This window comes from Oryctolagus cuniculus, chromosome 9 (genome assembly GCF_051225735.1).
Source record: "Oryctolagus cuniculus isolate XC-2025 breed Fujian yellow rabbit chromosome 9, ASM5122573v1, whole genome shotgun sequence".
In the NCBI taxonomy this organism is placed as follows: Eukaryota; Metazoa; Chordata; class Mammalia; order Lagomorpha; family Leporidae; genus Oryctolagus; species Oryctolagus cuniculus.
Window position 1 is genome coordinate 5,576,203 of NC_142875.1, and position 19,390 is coordinate 5,595,592.

At 39.9% G+C, this 19,390-nt stretch overlaps 1 long non-coding RNA gene across 3 annotated transcripts in view; it reads left to right on the top strand.

Moving 5' to 3' along the window:
- The window catches only part of LOC138843751 (uncharacterized), a 32,078-nt gene extending 13,165 nt beyond the window's left edge, over window positions 1–18,913 (top strand). For all 3 annotated transcript variants that reach the window (XR_016212688.1, XR_011378712.2, XR_016212687.1), the window contains exons 3-4: window positions 17,476–17,657; window positions 18,711–18,913. This is a non-coding gene — a long non-coding RNA (uncharacterized LOC138843751). The remainder of the gene's footprint in view (window positions 1–17,475; window positions 17,658–18,710) is intronic.
- The last annotated feature ends 477 nt before the right edge of the window (window positions 18,914–19,390 follow it).

Consider the following 19,390-nt stretch of genomic DNA (forward strand, 5'->3'; position numbering starts at 1 on the left):
AGAAACCTCTCCTTCCAGGGCAATTTGGAAAAGCCCAAACTCCTGGGGATGCAGAGGTCAAGATCATGCTTCAGCTTCCTGGGAGGTGGCTTGGGAGCCAAGTGCTCAGATTTAGGAAGACGCCAGTTGGAGTTGGGGAAGGACAATATGCAGAAATAATTCTCCTGTGAAAGATAGGCTGCAGGAGGCCACGGAATCAGAGCAGGTACCTGCACTGGATCCAAAAGACCAACCCACATACAGTCTCATCACATTTGTAGCCATTTAGCTGAGCAGACTACAAACACCCAGTTAAGCTGTAGCCAACTCACTGGTTGATTGATGAGCCTGGAGCCAATTATGTTGTTTTCTGTGTCTCACCTCTGATTTTCTATAAATGGTTTCTGATCATGTACTCAGGGTTCTTAAGAACCTGCTCTTATTCTGAGAACTGCCCCCATGCAAGTCATTTTGCTTTACTCTAGTAAATTACTAAGTTTAATAGGTTTAAAGAATTTTTCTTTTAACACTTTCAAAATTGTCCAGCAGCAATGATCGTGGTCCCATTCCTGCTGACCCTGTGAGGAAGAATCTGGCCTGCAGGGTGGAGAAGGGCTTGGGGAAGTGAACATGGAGAAATGTAGACCCAGGAGCTTGTGCCCCTACCCACCCCCTCTCTCCCCAGGTCTTCGAGCAACAGAACTCATGGCTTCAACGTCTATGCCCCACTTAATTGTGACTTTTAGGATTTAATTTTCTGTAAGCTGGAAGGAATCTTAGATTAATCCGAGTTAGAGAAATAAGAAAATATCTTTGATCAACAGTCAAGAGTTTAGCAATTACTGCTATGTACCACATAGCTGCTCTTCTCGAGGTAGCCTTCAAAGTCAACAAAATAGGATAGGAAAAATAAGACCAGAAATAGTAATGATATTAATACACCTGCCCTCGCCATCAGAAAGGACAGGACTCAGATGAAACAGTATATCTGAAAGTGAAAATCCATACTGTCATCAGAGTGCGTTAGGAAGCTGTGGCTATGACATAGCCAAGACACAGGCACAAGACTTGGGCAGAATCCAACCCAATAACTTTAAAATGGCTAGAAGATGAGAATGAGGAAAATTCAGAATAAAAGTCAACTGAAAAAAAAATACCTTAGAGGATTCCAAACTAAGGGTGAAATGACCCTAGTGAAGTTTGCAGGCTCAAAGCAGAGCTCTGAAGCAGGAGAGCTGCAGATTCAAATCCAAGTGCAGCTCACTCCATTGGCAGGGTTGAGACTTGGAGCCCAGTTTAACCAAGAGACTATAAAAGAAAGCTCTTCTCGTCTCTCACAGCTTGGGGAAAATTGCCCTGGATATCTACGAGTTGGATCTCATAACACAGCCAAAATCTTTGAATACATAAACAGCCTGTTGATGATGTAACACAATTTACTTGGGATAGGAAATTGTTTCCATAAAGGATAAATGGGTGACTATAAATAACCAGGGAAGGTTTAGAGTTAAGTATATTGGTGGCATAAATCAAATTCAGAGTATGAAGGCTTTTGTATTTAGTTTGGGAATAGTAACCTGTATATTTGGCATATAAAGTAATTGTAATATTTAAGAGGACTTGGCATCCTGAACATGAAAATATTAGCATTGAGATTGCAATTTTAAAGTGTAATTGAGTGAATTAGACTGGTAATTTTATATTAAACATTAAAAGATACTTTTATCAAATTTGTAAATAATATTAACACTTAAAACCAGCTATTTCCAGAATAAATATTGAACTTTCCCATTTGTTATACTTTTTGCCTTTTCCCTATAAGGTATCGAAATTATCAAACAAATAGCTGTAATCCTTCTACAAGCAGCTTTGCCTGCTCAACGTTGTTAACTCTTCTAAAGTTTGAGATTCAGAAGGGTTGGGAAATGCCATTTAGACTAATTTTCTAACCATATAAATGAAGAAACAGAGACTCAGAAGTTAATACCAGCTGGACGTTTCATGAATATTCCATCTAGTGCTTTCTCAGCTGTACTTTTAGTTTTGCTTATTACTTCATGAAGATATTTTCTCCTGGGACACACAAGGGCAATTCAAAGAGTTTGCAGAAAATAGAATTAAAATATAAGTCTATTTCAGTGCAAAAATTATTTGAAATCTAGGCATGTGAGAGTCTTCAAAAAGTTTGCATGTTTTGAAAAATTATGCATGGATTTCAAAATTCTTTGCCCCTTTTAGTTCCACTTGTAATGACCTTCTTGAAGTGCCTGCTAGCATTGGTATTATTTTAGGATGAACATAATAGATCAGCTGATTTTTTTTTTCCAGCCAAAGATAAAGCAGTTAGTCATTTAGCCCACAGCTGGGCATTTTCCTTCTCCCAGAGGTGAAAATCTGGAAAGGATGGGAAGACGGCTGTCCCCTCCAGTCTCCAGCCACTGTTTCTTAAAATTGCTTTGAAAACCCCTGGTGGTCTGGCCAACAGACAGAGCCACAGCTGACCAGAGTGCAACACTACTTCCTCAGCCTCCAGTGTTCTATGCTCAACTTCATAACTATGAGGAGTAACTTGCTCTACATAAGACTTTGTGACGTGCTTAAAACACAAGATAATCCTCCCAGGGCCCACTAGAGAAGTATCTTCTGCTATAAGAACACCAATTTATTTCTGCTGCAATCACAAATTGAGGTCTTGCTCTAGAGTACTAACATTCCTCTAGGGGTGGGTGGAGAACAACTTTACACAGAAAGAGAAATCGGGCTCAGAGTCGACAAAGCACTCACAGCTCTATGGAAAGGAAGAGCTGTGCAATGCAATGCTATTATGTCCACACACTCAGGATAAGATTAGCCACAAACTTATTAAATATTAATACTAAGGGAATGGTGACCAACAGCTTGAAGAACTAGAGAACTCAATGACCAATGGAGAAAGGTTCATGAAACGTGTTTTTGCCACCCTGTGTACCAGGCAAACCCAGCAAACTGAGGGCTAATAGCAAGTTGCTAAAAATCATGCTGTCCACTATTGCTAACTTTCAGCTAAAAAGATTTTTTAAAAAAGACTGAGAACTTCTTTCAAGCAAATTGAAAATTGGACTTTTAACTCCATTTACTTGATTTCCATATGTGATGGTTCTTGATGTGGCCACTTGGCTAAGCTGAGCTACAGTCCTCAGCTGTTTCGACAATCATGGACCCAGGTACTGCTGTGAGGGTATTTGCAGATATGGTTAGAGTCCCTCATCAGCTGAGACTCATGTAATCAACAGCAAGAATCTTGGGTGTACCTGACTGTATCAGGTGAGCCCCTTAGTGGGGCTCAGACCTTCTCAAAGGCAGGATGAAGACCTGTGCTTCAGTTACTGGGTTTACCACTGCCTGTGTTTTTTCTTTCCCCTATGCTGTGTACTGCAGGCTTGCTGATAGCACTCAAAATTGTGTCGGCCAATTCCTTGTGATAGATATTTCTCACTCCATCAACCTAGCTTCTGCTTGTTTTGCTTTTCTGGTTGATCCCTCACTTGTACAACATATTTTTTAATTTATTTTTTATTTAGTAAATATAAAATTTCCAAAGTGCAGTTTATGGATTACAATGGCTTCCCCCCCATAATTTCCCTCCCACTCGTACCCCTCTCATCTCCCACTCCCTCTCCCATTCCATTCACATAAAGATTCATTTTCAATTAACTTTATATACAGAAGATCTATTCAGTATATATTAAGTAAAGATTTCATCAGTTTGCACCCACACAGAAACACAAAGTGTAAAATACTGTTTCAGTACTAGTTAAAGCATTACTTCACATTGGACAGCACACTAAGGACAGATCCCACATGAGAAGTAAGTACACAGTGACTCCTGTTGTTGACTTAATTTGACACTCTTGTTTATGGCGTCAGTAATCTCCCTAGGCTCTAGTCATGAGTTGCCAAGGCTAGGGAAGCCTTTAGAGTTTGCTGACTTCGATCTTATTCCAACAGGGTCGTAGTCAAAGTGGAAGTTCTCTCCTCCCTTTAGACAAAGGTACCTCCTTCTTTGATGGAGCCCCGTTCTTTCCACTGGGATCTCACTCCCAGAGATCTTTCATTTAGGTCTTTTTTTTTCCAGGGTATCTTGGCTTTCCATGCCTAAAATACTTTCATGGGCTCTTCAGCCATATCCGAATGCCTTAAGGGCTGATTCTGAGGCCAGAGTGCTGTATAACATATGTTCAAGAAACATGTAGGAGGGGCCCTTAGGTTTTGCAAGGGTAAAGAAATAGGTATTATAAAATTTTTTACACTTATCACACATTAAATAAAAATGTCTTTTTTTCTCTTATAGGTGACATAATCCATCAAAAATTTAGAAGTATATCACTACACAAGAACAACTAAGTTTTTCAAGTGTTTTTAATTGAATTTCAAAGGTAAATTCTAAACACAATGGGTTATTAAGTCCTCAAAATGAAGGCTTCAATACCTGGATTTAATGGAAAAATTTCTGTGTGTTAAGATTTATTTGAAAGGTAGAGTTACACCGAGAAATGGAGATCTTCCATCTACTAGTTCACTCACCAAATGGCCACAATGGCCAGGGCTGGTCCTGGCTGAAGCCAGGAGCTTCATCTGGGTCTCCCATGTGGCAGCAGGGGCCCAAAGACTTGGGCCACCTTCTGCTGCTTTCCCAGTCCATAGCAGAGAGCTGGATCAGAAGTGGAGTAACCAGGACTCGAACCGGCACCCATGTGGGATGCCAGCATCCCAGGCAGTGGCTTTGCCCACTACACCAAAACAGTAGACAAAAGCAAGATTTTGGACATACCCAAGGAATTTGCTATAAATAAAATGGGTTCTCAGTACCTTCTGTTCTTAATACCTTACTTCCTCCATTCAGTCCATGAAAATCTCATGAGTAGGGGCTGGCACTGTGGTGTAGTGGGCAAAGCCACCGCCTGCAGTGCCAGCATCCCATATGGGCGCCGGTTTGAGTCCCAGCTGCTCCACTTCTGATTTGACTCTGTGCTATGGCCTGGGAAAGCAGAAGATGGCCCAAGTCCTTGGGCCCCTGCACCTCCGTGGGAGACCTGGAAGAAGCTCCTGGCTCCTGGCTCCTGGCTCCTGGCTCCTGGCTCCTTGCTGCTGGCTGCTGGCTGCTGGCTGCTGGCTGCTGGCTCCTGGCTTCGGATCGGCGCAGCTCTAGCCGTTGCGGTCAGTTAGAGAGTGAACTAGCAGATGGAAGACCTCTCTCTGCTTCTCCTTCTCTGTGTAACTCTTTCATATAAATTTTTTAAAAAAGTCATGAGTAGACGCATATAAAAACATACCCTAACAGAGCAAAGCATGATATAAGACTCTGGTCACCTCTCAACAGTACTGAAAAATTTTTTAAAATTCTAATTCGACGTTGAACAAAGCAGTTACAGTAATTGCTCTTGGTGGTAATCATCTGCACCTGTGATGAGTAGCGCTTTGTATCTTAGAAGATGTTGTACACATGTTATCAGTCCTTTCTCAGAAGTGAAAATCCAAGATATTTTGAATGATATATCAAAAGGCAGTTGAATTAATCACACCTTATAACTTCATTCCTAATTAAAACTCCCCAACCAATGTCTCAAAATTTAAAATCATAAAAAGTAATTTATAACACATTCACAATATGGAATAATACACAGCCAATAAAACTATGCATGTTATCAAGTGACCAAAAATGGGGGAAATGATAGATCTTCCAAAAAGCAGGGCAGAGTTCTAACATTAGTTTTAGATATATACACTTACACATACACATAAATAAAAATGTCTATAATTTGACACAAAATATATAATAAAATGTTGGGAGAAATGCCCACAAATATAAAATAATCACTGTATTGTGTGAAATAGGGGGTGTCCCCTATATCTTTGCACATTGTGTACTTATTTACAAAAATCCTGACATCGGGTGCTTTCGTTTCTCATCTGTTTTGTTATTCACATAGCAAAGTGCTCACTGTGAAGGAATACATCTCATTTGAAGTAGTAACTACATACATTTCTATAATGAGCTTTAGGGTTCCAGATCGTTCCAAACAGGTGACTGACTTGCACAATATTTGCTGGCCCTGCGGAATTGTTCTGCATTGCCTTCCGTCTTCATGGGAAGGACCTGCAAGACCTCCGTATTCACGGGGTCAGGTTTATCAGCGCTACCTGGCTGAGCAGGAAAAGTCAAGCCTGTGTTGAAGTCCTGGTACAGGTGTGCAGATGTCATCAACAGAATAATTTTCTAAGAGGAATTAAACTGGGCTCCCTGTCCTAGCCCTGCTGCTCCACGCACACTGCTGTTCTTGGGAGGGGCTTCTGTGTACATTTGCAAATGTTTGATTTCACTTTTCTCCTCACTGCCGTTACCAGGTTTGTCTTTCGGTCACTATGGGTGTCTCTGGTGAGAGTGCTTCTCTATCTCATCTTAAGGTCTCTCTTGTCAGTTATTTTTCTGATTCAAGGTGGACTGTTAGACAAAAAGTAAAATAGAGTTCAAAATAAGGGACATTTAAATCAAAACTTCAAAAACTAGAAACTCTCCTGGTAACTGACACATAAGACCAGCCTCCTCTGCTTTTCTCTCACATCTGTGTCTGCTATGTACGATTTTGAAAGTGCTGTGGCCATCCAATCTGATTGTAGATACCTGATTTGTCATCAAAAAGCAGAGAAAAATATTGGTGACCTCAAACATCTTTTACTCCACACTGGATGCCAGAGCAGATTCTCTGCCGTCCCCAGCTCTGGAACCATCTAATTAGGTCATCTCTTTAAAAAAAATCCAGGGTAGCATTGTGGCATAGTGGGTAAAGCTGCCACCTGTGATGCTGGCATCCCATCTTCCCATATGGGCACCAGGTCGTGTCCCAGCGGTTCCACTTCTGATCCAGCATCCCTGCTGATAGCCTGGGAAAGCCAGTGGAAGATGACCCAACACTTGGGCCCCTGCTACCTGTGTGGGAGACCTGGAGGAAGCTCCTCCACCTGACGTCAGCTTAGCTCAGCCCTGACCATTGTGGCCATCTAGGGAGTGACCCCAGAGGATGGAGGATCTCTTTCTGTCTCTCTCATCTCTCTATAGATCTGACTTTCAAATAAGTAAACAAATCTTATATATATGTATATATATATTATAAGTCTAAAACGTCTAGGACACAGCATTCCAGCTCCAGGTTTGCATGGAGGGCACAGGTGAGAGTGTGCGTAGTTGCATGCAGAGCCATTCAGAGGATTGAAATTCTCCTTCCCCCAAGAGCAGTGGAAGGTGTTTTTCTCTGAATGTTGCTGTCGAATCAAGTATTTACATCCAGATCAGATGACCACATGTGTGTTTTTTCAATTTTATACGTATACAAGTGGAATTTAGCTTTTCAAGCATAATGATAAATCAGGGAAATAATGAAATATTTTAATAACAACAAATACCTCATCATTTGTTATAAATATATAACCAGCACTGTGAAGGAAATGGTTGTAGGTTTTAGGAATATTGAAAGACATAATAGTGTTAACTACAGCAACGCAAATAATGAAAAGTTATACAACTTAGGTTTAAAGTTGCGTATACAAAATACATGACTGCTTAAGGTTGAAATAAAACTGGGGCTGTTCCAGTTCCTGTCAGGATGATAAACTCCCATGAACTGCCAACTCCTTCTGTAATACCCCACTTTGGAGATTCCACAGAGGTGAGAAGTTGAAGGATGTGAGAAAATGACATGAGCTAATGGCAGCCCTGGGAAGACAGAAGGCTGGGGTTCCTGGGTGTGTGGGAAATTCAGCTCAGAGTGGAAGTTGGTCAAGAGCAGGATAGGGGAGGTATGGGGGGAGCCTCTTGAGTTGTGAGATTTTCTTTCATAATCCTATGGAGATCATTTCCACCTTTCAACTTAAAAGCTTCCAAAAGGATTGACTCAGCTTTTATTATGGCAGGAACACACTGCTTGATTGGAACGCCTGGGTCTGAGTTCTGATTCCAGCTTCCTGCTAATGCACACCCTCAGAGGCGGCAGGTGATGGCCCAAGTAGCTGGCTCCCTGCCACACACATCAGAGATTCAGATTGAGTTCCAGGCTCCTGGCTTCAGCCCAGTGGCTGCTATGGAAATCTGGGGAGTAAATGGGCAGATATCCATCTTAGTCTCTCTTCTGTCTCTGCCTTTCAAGTAATTTTTTTAAGAAGACTTTTTTAAAAAAGCCAAGGAGCGTACATTATTTTGATGTATTTTTTTAAAAAGAAAAACTTATAGAAGGAAAAGCAGATGACCTGCAATGGAATAAGAATCAGACCGCAGGCTTCTCCTCAGCAGTACCAATGGCAGGAAGAAATGCAGTAATTATTTTCAGTGTTGATAATCACACTTGAAACTAGAATTTTTCCACTTATAGTCCCAATTGTGTAAATGTCCATAAACTCTACTAGACAAAGTCCTCTTAAAAGAAATAACTCAAAAATGAAAACACATTTAAGTTCTATGAAATATATTTCATGTACTTATAGATGAACAAATATGTTACTCTTTTTTGAAAATACACACCATCAAAAACTGAAAATTTACTGTTTTTATATAAAATCTGAGGGATATTCAGAAAGTTCATGGAAATGTATATTATAAAAATACTATACAAATTTTCTACATCAAAATAAACTAATTCCATTTTCTCAAACTTTTCAGAGTGCTCTAATGGCTCAAAACACATAAAATAGATGGAAAAATCTAACTACAAAAACCCTTGAAATATGTAACTAGATTACAGAGTGTCCAATATATTGTCTGTAAGAAACATGCATAAAACCAAAGACTCCAGGAAATTTGTAAGTCAGAAGATTAGGAAGATACACCAGGCAAGTATAAGCCAAGATAGTAATTTCAATATCATATAACGTAAGATTTCATGTAAGAATTTCTAAGCTATTATATATAATAACAATAGCTCTCAAAACTTTATAATATACATTTATTGACCTAATATTGCTTTGTAACATATAAGGAAACAATTAACTACAATAAGAAAGAACAACATTCAAAAAAGTTGATGTGGCTCAAAGGGAAAAAGAAGAATATTAAACTTCTTTGAGATATCTTTCAATATTTATAAGCCCAGTAAAATGCTAAATATTTCATATCATATTCTGTTGAGATTGTAGGGAAATATGTATGCTCGTACACTGCTGATAGGAAGGCAAAATTGGTCAATAATTGTGGAGCAAAACTTGGCTATATATTGAAAAGTTGCAGAGTGGGCATTTGGTACAAAGGTTATGTCCAGCATTCCATAGTGGGATCCCTGGGTTCAAGTCCCGGCTCTGCTTCTGATCCCACTTCTGGGTAATATGCACCCTGGGTGTCAGCAGGTGAAGGCTCTAGGATTTGAATTCCTGCCTCCTACACAGGAGACCTAGGCTGAGTTCCAGGCTCCAGGCTTCTGCCTGACCCAGCTTTCGCTATTGCAGGTATTTGGTCAGTGAACAAGTGAAAGATCAGTCTGTCAGGGCCGGCGCTGTGGCGCAGCAGGTTAACACCCTGGCCTGAAGCGCTGGCATCCCATGTCGACGCCGGTTCAAGACCCAGCTACTCCACTTCCTATCCAGCTCTCTGCTATGGCCTGGGAAAGCAGTAGAAGATGGCACAAGTCCTTGGGCCCCTGCACCCACGTGGGAGATCGAGATGAAGCTGGCTCCTGCCTCTGGATTGGCACAGCTCCGGCCGTTGCGGCCAATTGGGGAGTGAACCAGAGGATGGAAGACCTCTCTCTCTCTCTTCCTCTCCTTCTCTCTCTGTGTAACTCTGACTTTCAAATAAATAAATAAATCTTTAAAAGAATATCCAAGTGAGAAGAGATCTAAAAAGAAAAATTGGTCCTCTCCTTGTCTCTCCTCTCCTCTCCACTCTCTCTGTTTCTTTCTCTCTCTCTCTCTCTCCCTCTGTGCCTTTCAAATATATATTTTTTCAATGTTGTATATGCACTAATCCTTTATATCCAACTCAAAGATGCACTGACAAAAACACCAAATGATATTTGCACAAGGTATTTTGATGGCATTTAGTTCTAATATGAAAATATTGGAAATAACCCAAATGGCCATCAACAGGACACTGGTTGGAACACTTTGATACAGCTATAAGATGGAATGCATGCAACTGTGTATAAAAGCACTAAATAGGAACTCTATCCAGTGTAGCAATGTGGCCTGCTAGGCTATGTTATTAAAAAAAAAAAAAGGCAGCAAAGTGGAAAACAGTATGTGCTATCTAACTGCTTGAATAACGGGATGAATGATATTTTCTATTCAGAAGAAACAATGTAAGGATAAGTTACTTCTGGGAGAAGAAGAAAAGTAGGTTTTATGAGCAAATAAAGTAAAATGAGCAAGTTAAGATATTGTAATATTAAATTTTAATTGGAAATGTCAGCACAATTATGATATATTCTGTTTTAAAAATCCTATGTATTTTTCAGACCAGTCTCAGAGCTTAGTAGCATGTACATGGCCAACACCAAACGGTGTCTCTCTGTTCCCACTGAAAGTGGCCTGGACACATTAGAAATACTGCAAATGCCAGCTATGGGGTAGCAAACCCATAAATTTAATCTTTTCAGCATGAACGTCTTGTTATGCTAGAGAACAGGGGGATAATTAGACTAACAGAATCTTATCAAAAGGACACAGGAACTCACCAACGGCCCAAGAGAGGGAAATTTAAGGGAGTGATGATGATAATTGAAACACTTCAAGAATACAAAAACTATGGTATCTTGGAGAAAATACACACATTGCCAACTTGACAGACTTCTCAGGAAGCAGCCCAAATTCTGAAAAATGATAAAGGGAAGAAATAAAAAATTCATCCTAAATTTATTTTTTATCAACTCCAGATTGAAAATGTTAAGAATTTCAGATAATAAATACAGAAAAATCAAAATACAAAATCACTATTTTGCCATTTCTTGTGAAATAGAAAGTGTGAGCTGTTGTCTAAACTTATTAATTTAGTAAAACTGAAATTCAACAAAAAGACCTAAACAGAAGTCCAGATATCTAGAATCTAAATAGATTATTTCTAAATTAAATTTGGGTTAAAGAACAATAATACGGGAATTATAGAATACCTAAAAGGATCAATTACAGGACGCTGAAATGGGTACAACTCAGGTAAAACAGCATGTAGCTTATAATGAATTGGGTGAACAAAAGTCAGAAAATTAACAAAGTACTCAATTTAAGAAGTTGAAAAAAGAGCAAATAAATAAACATAAAGGGATATAAAAGGGACAGAAATTTAGCCCAGTGGTTAAGACACTATTATCCACATCAGAATACCTGGCTTTAATTTCCTGCTCCTGGCTCCAGCTTCCCACCAGGGAAATCCTGAAAGCAGCCAGTGATAGCTCAAGGGACACCTGGGATGAGTTCAGATGCTGTCTTCAGTCCAACCTAGTCCTACCTATGTGGGCATTTGGGGATTGGACTAGCCCATGGTTTCTCTTTCTCTCTCTCTCTCTCTTCCCTACCTCAAAAATAAATTTAAAAATAGTTGTTTCTGAAACCATAAGTAATATAGCTTATTTTATTTCATACAATATTGATTACAGAGTGGATTGATAAGGACAATCCAAGAAAAAGTGCAATAGATCTATTTTACTTATGATTACAGAAGTAAATAGAAATCCCAAATCAAATATTAGTTACAGAAACCAAAATACAAGGAAACAAGAATGGAAAGAAACTCTGTAACTTCATAAAGACTGTATCCCCAGACCAACAGCAAGCACAGTACTAGTAGAGACCTATCAAACCCATTTCCTTTATGAACAGAGGGAATGAGATAAAAGTGCATTCTGTCACCCCCAATTTTCAAGGTAATTGGAGTGAAGACATAGCCAACGAAATAAGTCAAGCCAAAGAAGATTTATATTCATAGAGGAGAGATAAAGTTATTACTAGCTTAAGAATATGATTTTTCTATGGAAGAAAGCCTAAAACGGGACTCAAATGACACCCATATTGTAAATCCAATCTAAACCGCAAAGGGAACGTAAGCTAAATACTACACGTATAGTTTAAATGAAACGCAAAAAAAAAGTAGAGGAGCAGAATGTAGGTTTTACCATATTGGGAATTAAGAACTATTAACATCATATTAATAAAAATTGTGGCATAGAAACAAAAAGACTCTCATACATACGCAACCTGGTACTTGTGATGTGAGAGCGTTGTAGTCACTGAGATCTGATTGCTCAATAAACAATGCTGGAAAACAGGCTCAGAAATAAAATTCCCTGTCTCCCACACACCTTTGGGATCTTTGCATCTTCCGATGCAGCTGTGAAAGATAAAACTATAAGGACAACAGAAAAGACCTCTGTGACTGAGTTGAATTGTTCCTTAGACATAATTGGGGAGGGCAAACCACAAGGCAAGGCCCTGATGGGTGTGTTAAAAAGTCAGGAAACCTATAGGGTATGAGTTGGGCATTGGTGTAGTGGATGAAACCACCACTAGGGATGCCCTAATCCCATATTGCAATGCCGGGGATTGAGTCCTGCCTCTGATCCCAATCCAGCTTGACTACTATGCCTGGGAGGCAGCACATCATGGCCCAAGGACTTGGACCTCTGCTACCCACATGGGAGATCAGGATAGAATTCCAGGCTCCTGGCTTCAGCCTGGCTCCTCAGCCTTGGATGTTGTAGGCATTTGGGGAGTGAACCAGCAGATGTAAACTCTCTCTCTCTCTTTCTCTCTCTTCCACACTGCCTTTCAAATAAATTAAAACATTCAGGAGAGGCAAATTCAGAGAAGATACTTGCAATATGTGAAACTGTAACATACAAGGAATTCCTACAATTTAACAGGAAAGATGAAAACTATGGGGCTGTTGCTGTGGTATAATGGGTTAAGCCACCACCTGCGATGCAGCCACCGGTTCAATTCCCAGCTGTTCTACTTCCAATCCAACTCCTTGCTAATGCACTTTGGAAACCAGCAGAGCATGGCCCAAGTGCTTGGGCCCCTACACCTATGTGTGAGCGCCAAAAGAAACACCTGACTGCTGGAATCTGCCCAGCCCAACCCTGGCCTTTGTAGCCATCTGGGAAATAAACCAGCATATGCAAGATCTCAATCTCTCTCTCTGTCACTCTCACTTTCAAAGGGAAACAAATAAATCTTGCAAAAGACAGCAGACAATTGGGCAGAGAATATGATTTCATTATTCAGAGTAGAAATCATCAAGATATTTCCAAAGGTTAGCAAGAGATTGGCAGTCTAAAATGTCCATGTATTGTCTGTGGAAGTGTAAATTGTTACAATTTCTGTGCAGTCTAAAATTAAGTCTGTCTAGCCACCGTGTCCCCAATCTCACTCCTGGAAACCTGTCTCAGAAACTTCAGAACCACTACAACAATGGCCATCCCAGTACTACAGCAGGTCATGAAAGATTGAAGGAACCTAGTTGCCTAACACCAGGTCTATATTAAGAAAAGCATAATGGATGTGCAATAGGAAGTATTTGAAGGGGTACCAAAAGTGAATTACACAAGATACCAAGAACTGGAGCCCAAACTAATCAATAGTGCTGTATTAGGAAGAAATGTCCAAAGTTCTATAATAACATATCATGTGAAACAGAAATTCATGAATCACAGTCAGTGCTGGGCACCCTCCAAATGTGCACATGTACAAGAACATGAGACACACTGAAGTGGCAGTGCCAATTTAGAATAAAGGGAAGCAAAACAAATCTAGGCACAAGTCTTGCAAGGACCAAGAACGATAATGTTTCGTGAATTAAAGAATATGAGTCACTCATTGTGATGCAAATAGAAAACAAATGAAGAATCCCATTGGACAAAATACACAAAGAAATAAAGTTTAGACCTGATGACAACCTTTAGATATACAATAGTCCAGCAATACCCTCAACTTTTAAGAAATATTTCCTTATTTGAAAGGTAGAGGGACAGAGGGAGATAACAGATCTTCCATCTGATGATTCACTCCCCAAATGCCTGCTGGGGTTTTGGCTGGGCCAGGCCAAAGCCAGGAACCAGAACTCCAACCACATCTCCCAAGTGGGTAGCAGGGACCCAAGGACAGGGCCACCATCTACTGACTCCCAGAGCCATTAAGCAGGAAGCTGGACAGGAAGCCAGGTAGCTGGGATTCGCATCAGGCACTCCAATGTGGGATGTGAACATCCCAAGGAGTTGCTTTTAACCAACTAGAATGTCCTTGTTTCAGACAGGAGCCACAAGTTTGGGGACCAGCCTCACTTCAGGCCAAGTGACTGCAAATTTGAGAACTTCTTCAACATTCCCAGGATTGATAGTTCTTCAGACTCAGATGCCAGAGAGCTGAGGTGCCCATGGTCACATCAGCCACAGCCAAAGGCTGTCAGTCAGAAGTAGCCAAAAGAAAAGATGCTTGTCACCACCGCCACCACTCCAGCATGTGTGCAAGATGCTCACAGCGTCACTTCCCAGGAAGCCTACCCATGCTCTGTGTCCAAAGGGGGTTCAAGCTCTCACTGCATCTGTGGCTGATCTTTATTCTCCAAGCCCCCTTCTGCCAGCTGGGCTTCGTACTTTTGTCTCCGGCTTTCCCTAAGGGTGGAAGTGTTTTGATGAGTGTTGTGATGGAAGTGTTGTTCCTGTCATGAGTCTCAGTGTTAGACTGTCTAGTGGCCAAAGCTCCAGGCAGACAAAGACTCCACCAGATAGCACATCCATGGGGACTATGATACCTTCCAGCCAAGGATAAAGGTAGGTTAAGTCTTCATACACAATGATCTAGAACTTTGGTGACTCAAAGTTTACTGAGTGATGATAGGCCAGGATTGAAAGCCACAGATAAAGCTAAACACTCTGTTTGCAAATGACAAATCTGGAATCTCAAGAAATAAAATGACTTGTTCTGTGGTCATGACCACCTAAATAGTAAAAGGAACCAAGGCTAGAAGGAGAGTGGGCCAAGCTATGCCAGCCGACTCTATTGCAAGGTACCCTCATTCACAACCTGCGATCATTGTCTACAGACTGAATGATAACTTGCCGTGTGCCTATCTATAAGCATACCAAGGTGTTGTTACAATTAAAAAGTATGAACACATGTAAAACTGTTGAATTTTTTGTAGCCTTATGTTTCAGAAAGTGGTAAAGGAGATTTGGAAAGCATGCTCTGTACAGAAAACAATGGAATAATTCAATCCTCATTGTTTATATTTTATACCAACAAACCTTAACCCCTACCTTACCAATCCCCTGAGTCAAAGTTAATTTTCCCAAAATCGAGCATTAGCAAATGTGGTAGGACTATTGCTAGTGTGATAAGACAAAAGGAAAGATATTCCTATGATTTAATTGCTTCTTAAACAATCTACCGTTTGAAATCATTGATGGTGAAATTGTATAGGAATCTTCTTTAAGATTTATTTACTTGAAAGGCAGAGTCACAGAGAGAGGGAGAGGGGAAGAGACAGAGAAATCTTCCATCCTCTGGTTCACTCCCAAATGGCTGCAACTGCCAGAGCTAGACTGATCTGAAGCCAGGAGCCAGGAGATTTCTTCTGGGTCTCCCATGCAGGTGCAAGGGCCCAAGCACTTGGCCCACCTCCCACTGCTTTCTCAGATCATAAGCAGAGAGCTGGATTGGGAGAGGAGCAGCCAGGAAACAAACTGGCACTCATATGGGTTGCCAGGACTGCAGGCAGAGGCTTAGCCCACTACACCCCAGCACCAGCCCTTATAACTCTTTTTGTTAATACAAGGAGAACAGATTTCATGTATTTCATAGGTAAAGTACTAAGAAAATAACTATGCTTTCCTCCCTCCTTCTACTCCTCCTCAAACCTACTCCTTCCTTCCTTTTTTTTCTTTAATTTTGCAGAGACACACTTCCAATCCACTCCATAATTTCAGGCTTAATTCATCACTAAGCATAATATTCAACAAGTAAAAAGCGGGAAGACCAAAGTTGCACAGGAGTGTAAACAAGGACTAAAAACAACAACCATGTCATATGATCTCTGTTTCATTACTTTTTTTTTCTGTATTCTATATACTGTCACACATCAGAAAAGATAGGATAGTTGTCTTTTGGGGACTGACTTGTTTTACTAAGCATAATGATTTCCAGTTGCACCAATTTTGTAGCAAAAGACAGGATTTCATTTTTTTATGGCTGGATAATATTCCATAGTGTACATGTACCACATTTTCTTTATCCAGTTATCAGTTGATGGACATCTAGGTTGTCTATACCTTAGTTATTGTGAATTGAGCTGCAATAAACATGGGGGTATAGATCACTCTTTCATATGCTGATTTCACTTCATTTGGGTAAATTCCCAGGAGTGAGATGCCTGGGTCATATTGTAGATCTATTATCAGATTTCTGAGAAATCTCCATACTGTCTTCCATAATGGTTGTACTAGATTTCATTCCCACTGACAGTGTACTAGAGCACATTTTTCCCTACATCCTCACTAGCATTTATTGTTTTTTGATTTATGGATTATAGTCTAACTGGAATGAGGTCAAACTTTGCTGTGGTTTTTATTTGCATTTTCCTGATGGCTAGTGATCCTGAGCTTCTTTTTATATGTTTATTGACTATTTGAATTTCATCCTTTGAAAAATGCCTGTTCATAACCTTTGCCCATTTCTTAACTGGATTGTTTTTGTTGTTGTTGAGTTTCTTGAGCTCTTTGTAGATTCTGGATGTTAATCCTTTATCAGTTGCATAGTTTGCAAATATTTTCTCCCATTCTGTCAGTTGCATCTTCACTTCATTGAGCAATTTTTTTTGCAGTGCAGAAGCTTCTTAGTTTGACAAACCCCATCTGTCTATTTTTTATTTTATTGCCTATGCTGCTGGGATCTTTTATAAGAAGTGTTTGCCTATGCTAGTGTCCTGCAGAGTTTCCTCCATGTCTTTCTCTAGTAATTTGATGGTATCTTGAAAGAGATTTAGATCCTTGATTCATATTGTGTTCATTTTTATATAAGATATAAGACAGGTGTCTTATTTCATACTTCTGCAGGTATAGAGCCAATTCTCCTAGCATCATTTGTTAAAGAGATTTCCTTTCTTTAGGGAGTGATTTTTAACTCAATTGTTAAAGATTAGTTAGTTGTAGATGTGTGGATCTGTAACTTTGCCTTTCAAATCTTTTAAAAAAAACTCAAACATATCAATCTCAACTCAAACATTTGTTTGGGAGGGTAAATTTTGTTTCAGTCTCATTAAGCCTAACCCTTACTCTTGTTCACCAAGGTTGATGCTCTTTGATCCCTGATTTGTGTGAATATCCAAGACTTTGTTCCATACTATCATCTGGAGAGGATCCCCTGGTCATCTATCCATCTTGGGCACCACTGAAGCAGAATTCCTTGGCTCTGCTTTAAGGCTAACCTTGGGTTCTGGGATTTGGATTGAACTCAATGGCCAGATCATCCTGTTGATTTATTCTCTTCCAGGTCTTCCCTCCTCCCTGCATCCAACAAGGGAAGTGATGGTGGCCCAAATGCACTCCCATTTCCATCCTGTGGCTCATCTGCTTCTCTTCAGCTTTCCGTCCATGCAAGAGTAGCAGCTCCTTACCCCACTACTGGGGACAGACAAGAGTCATCCTCTCAACACAAGATATAAGCCTTAAGATGTAAGTCTAGAACCAGGTGACCATGGGTGTATTCTGCTTCAGACTCTGTATTAGAAACATCAGTGAAACTTTCTCATCAGAGGGGAGAAAAACATAGGAAAACTGCAAAATTAATCTGAAATCATCCCGCTACACATGAACCAACAAGAAAAGGGTGCTTCGCGCCTTTTGATGTTAAAGTAGCAGGAAGACTTAGGAAAGAAAATAAAGGGACAAAGGGACAGAGTTGTTGGTGGGAAAACAATGATTCCCACTACTCCTTAGCTACACTGAGAAGGGATTGGTCTAGGCTACTGCTCCACAAGTTATTTTATCCTCACAAATTCCATCATTTTATTTTATTCTCTGCCAGAAAATAGTTTAAGTGATGATGGTGTTGCTACCTACTTTAATTTGCTTGAAGTACAGGTTGAGAGAATACTGGTATTATTAATAAAAACAGCAATAATGGAGTATACAAGTTAGTTGAAGTTAATTTTTGGCAATATAACATCACCAAATGAAAAATCTAATGTTTTTCCTGTTGACATAACAGGAAACTATCTTTTGTTCCGGACAAATATTTATAAATGCCAATCATTTATATCATGTGCTATCTAGATAAATTGTTCTCAAGCTTGGAGGGTCATCAGTCAGCATACTATAGTTTGTGGACCAGAAACGTCCCACCACTAGAGATAAGAATGGTTTTTACGTTCTTTGATTGACATGTGAATGTTTATGAAATCTGAATTCCTGTATCCACAAAAAAAAAATGGTGTGGGAATGCTTCCATGCACATTTACATCACGTCTGTTAGTTGTTTTGTGTTAGAAAGAGGGCTGAATCTTTGCAACAGGGAAAGTATGGTCCACAAGGCCTAAAACACTATCAATTCCTTTGAAAGAAATTATTGCTATCTCATGAAGTAGAATGTGTCTGTGCAGGGTGGGTTGTTTAAAAATGTGTGATCTTGGGACCCGCATAGTGGTACAGCAAGTTAAGCTACCGTCTGCGCACTGGCATCTCATATGGCCACCAGTTTGAGTCCCAGATGCTCCACTTCTCATCCAGCTCCCTGCTAATGTGCCTGGGAAACCAGCAGATGACCCAAGTGCTTGGGCCCTCTACCCATAAGGGACACCTGGATGAAGCTCCTGGTTCCTGGAATCTGCCATTTGGGGAATGAGCCATCAGATGAAAGATCTCTAGATTTCTTCCCCCCACCCCACTGTAATTCTGACTTTCAAATAAATAAATCTTAATGGAAAAAAAAATTTTTAAGTGTATGTTCCTTTATTTATTCAGGAGCTCTGATCCTATAGATGGGTGTAGATGACCGGAAATCCAATTTAATAATCACTCCAGAAAATGTTGTAGCAAAAGTCCCTAGCCCCACTCTACCTATATGAAATATTTTAAAATCTAGATGTGATGTGTATATATATAATATGTGTGTGTGTTTGTGTGTGTGTGTGTTTCACTTGTGGCTATTTCCTTTTTGGTAAATATTCTTTATCTCTCCAGGATATTAAGAGGAATAAGTAAATTTAAATAATAAACTATAAATAGATGTTTCAAATATTTAAACATTCCTGTTTGCTAATCCCAGGGGTGCCTTTGTCCTGTTTTAAAAAATAAATTTACTTCTTACATATACATAGACAAAAAAGAAATCATTCTTTCCAAATAACATTTGTCAGAAATAATAATCCCCCTCCTTCTAAAGTCTAGCTTAAATTTAGATGTTTGAA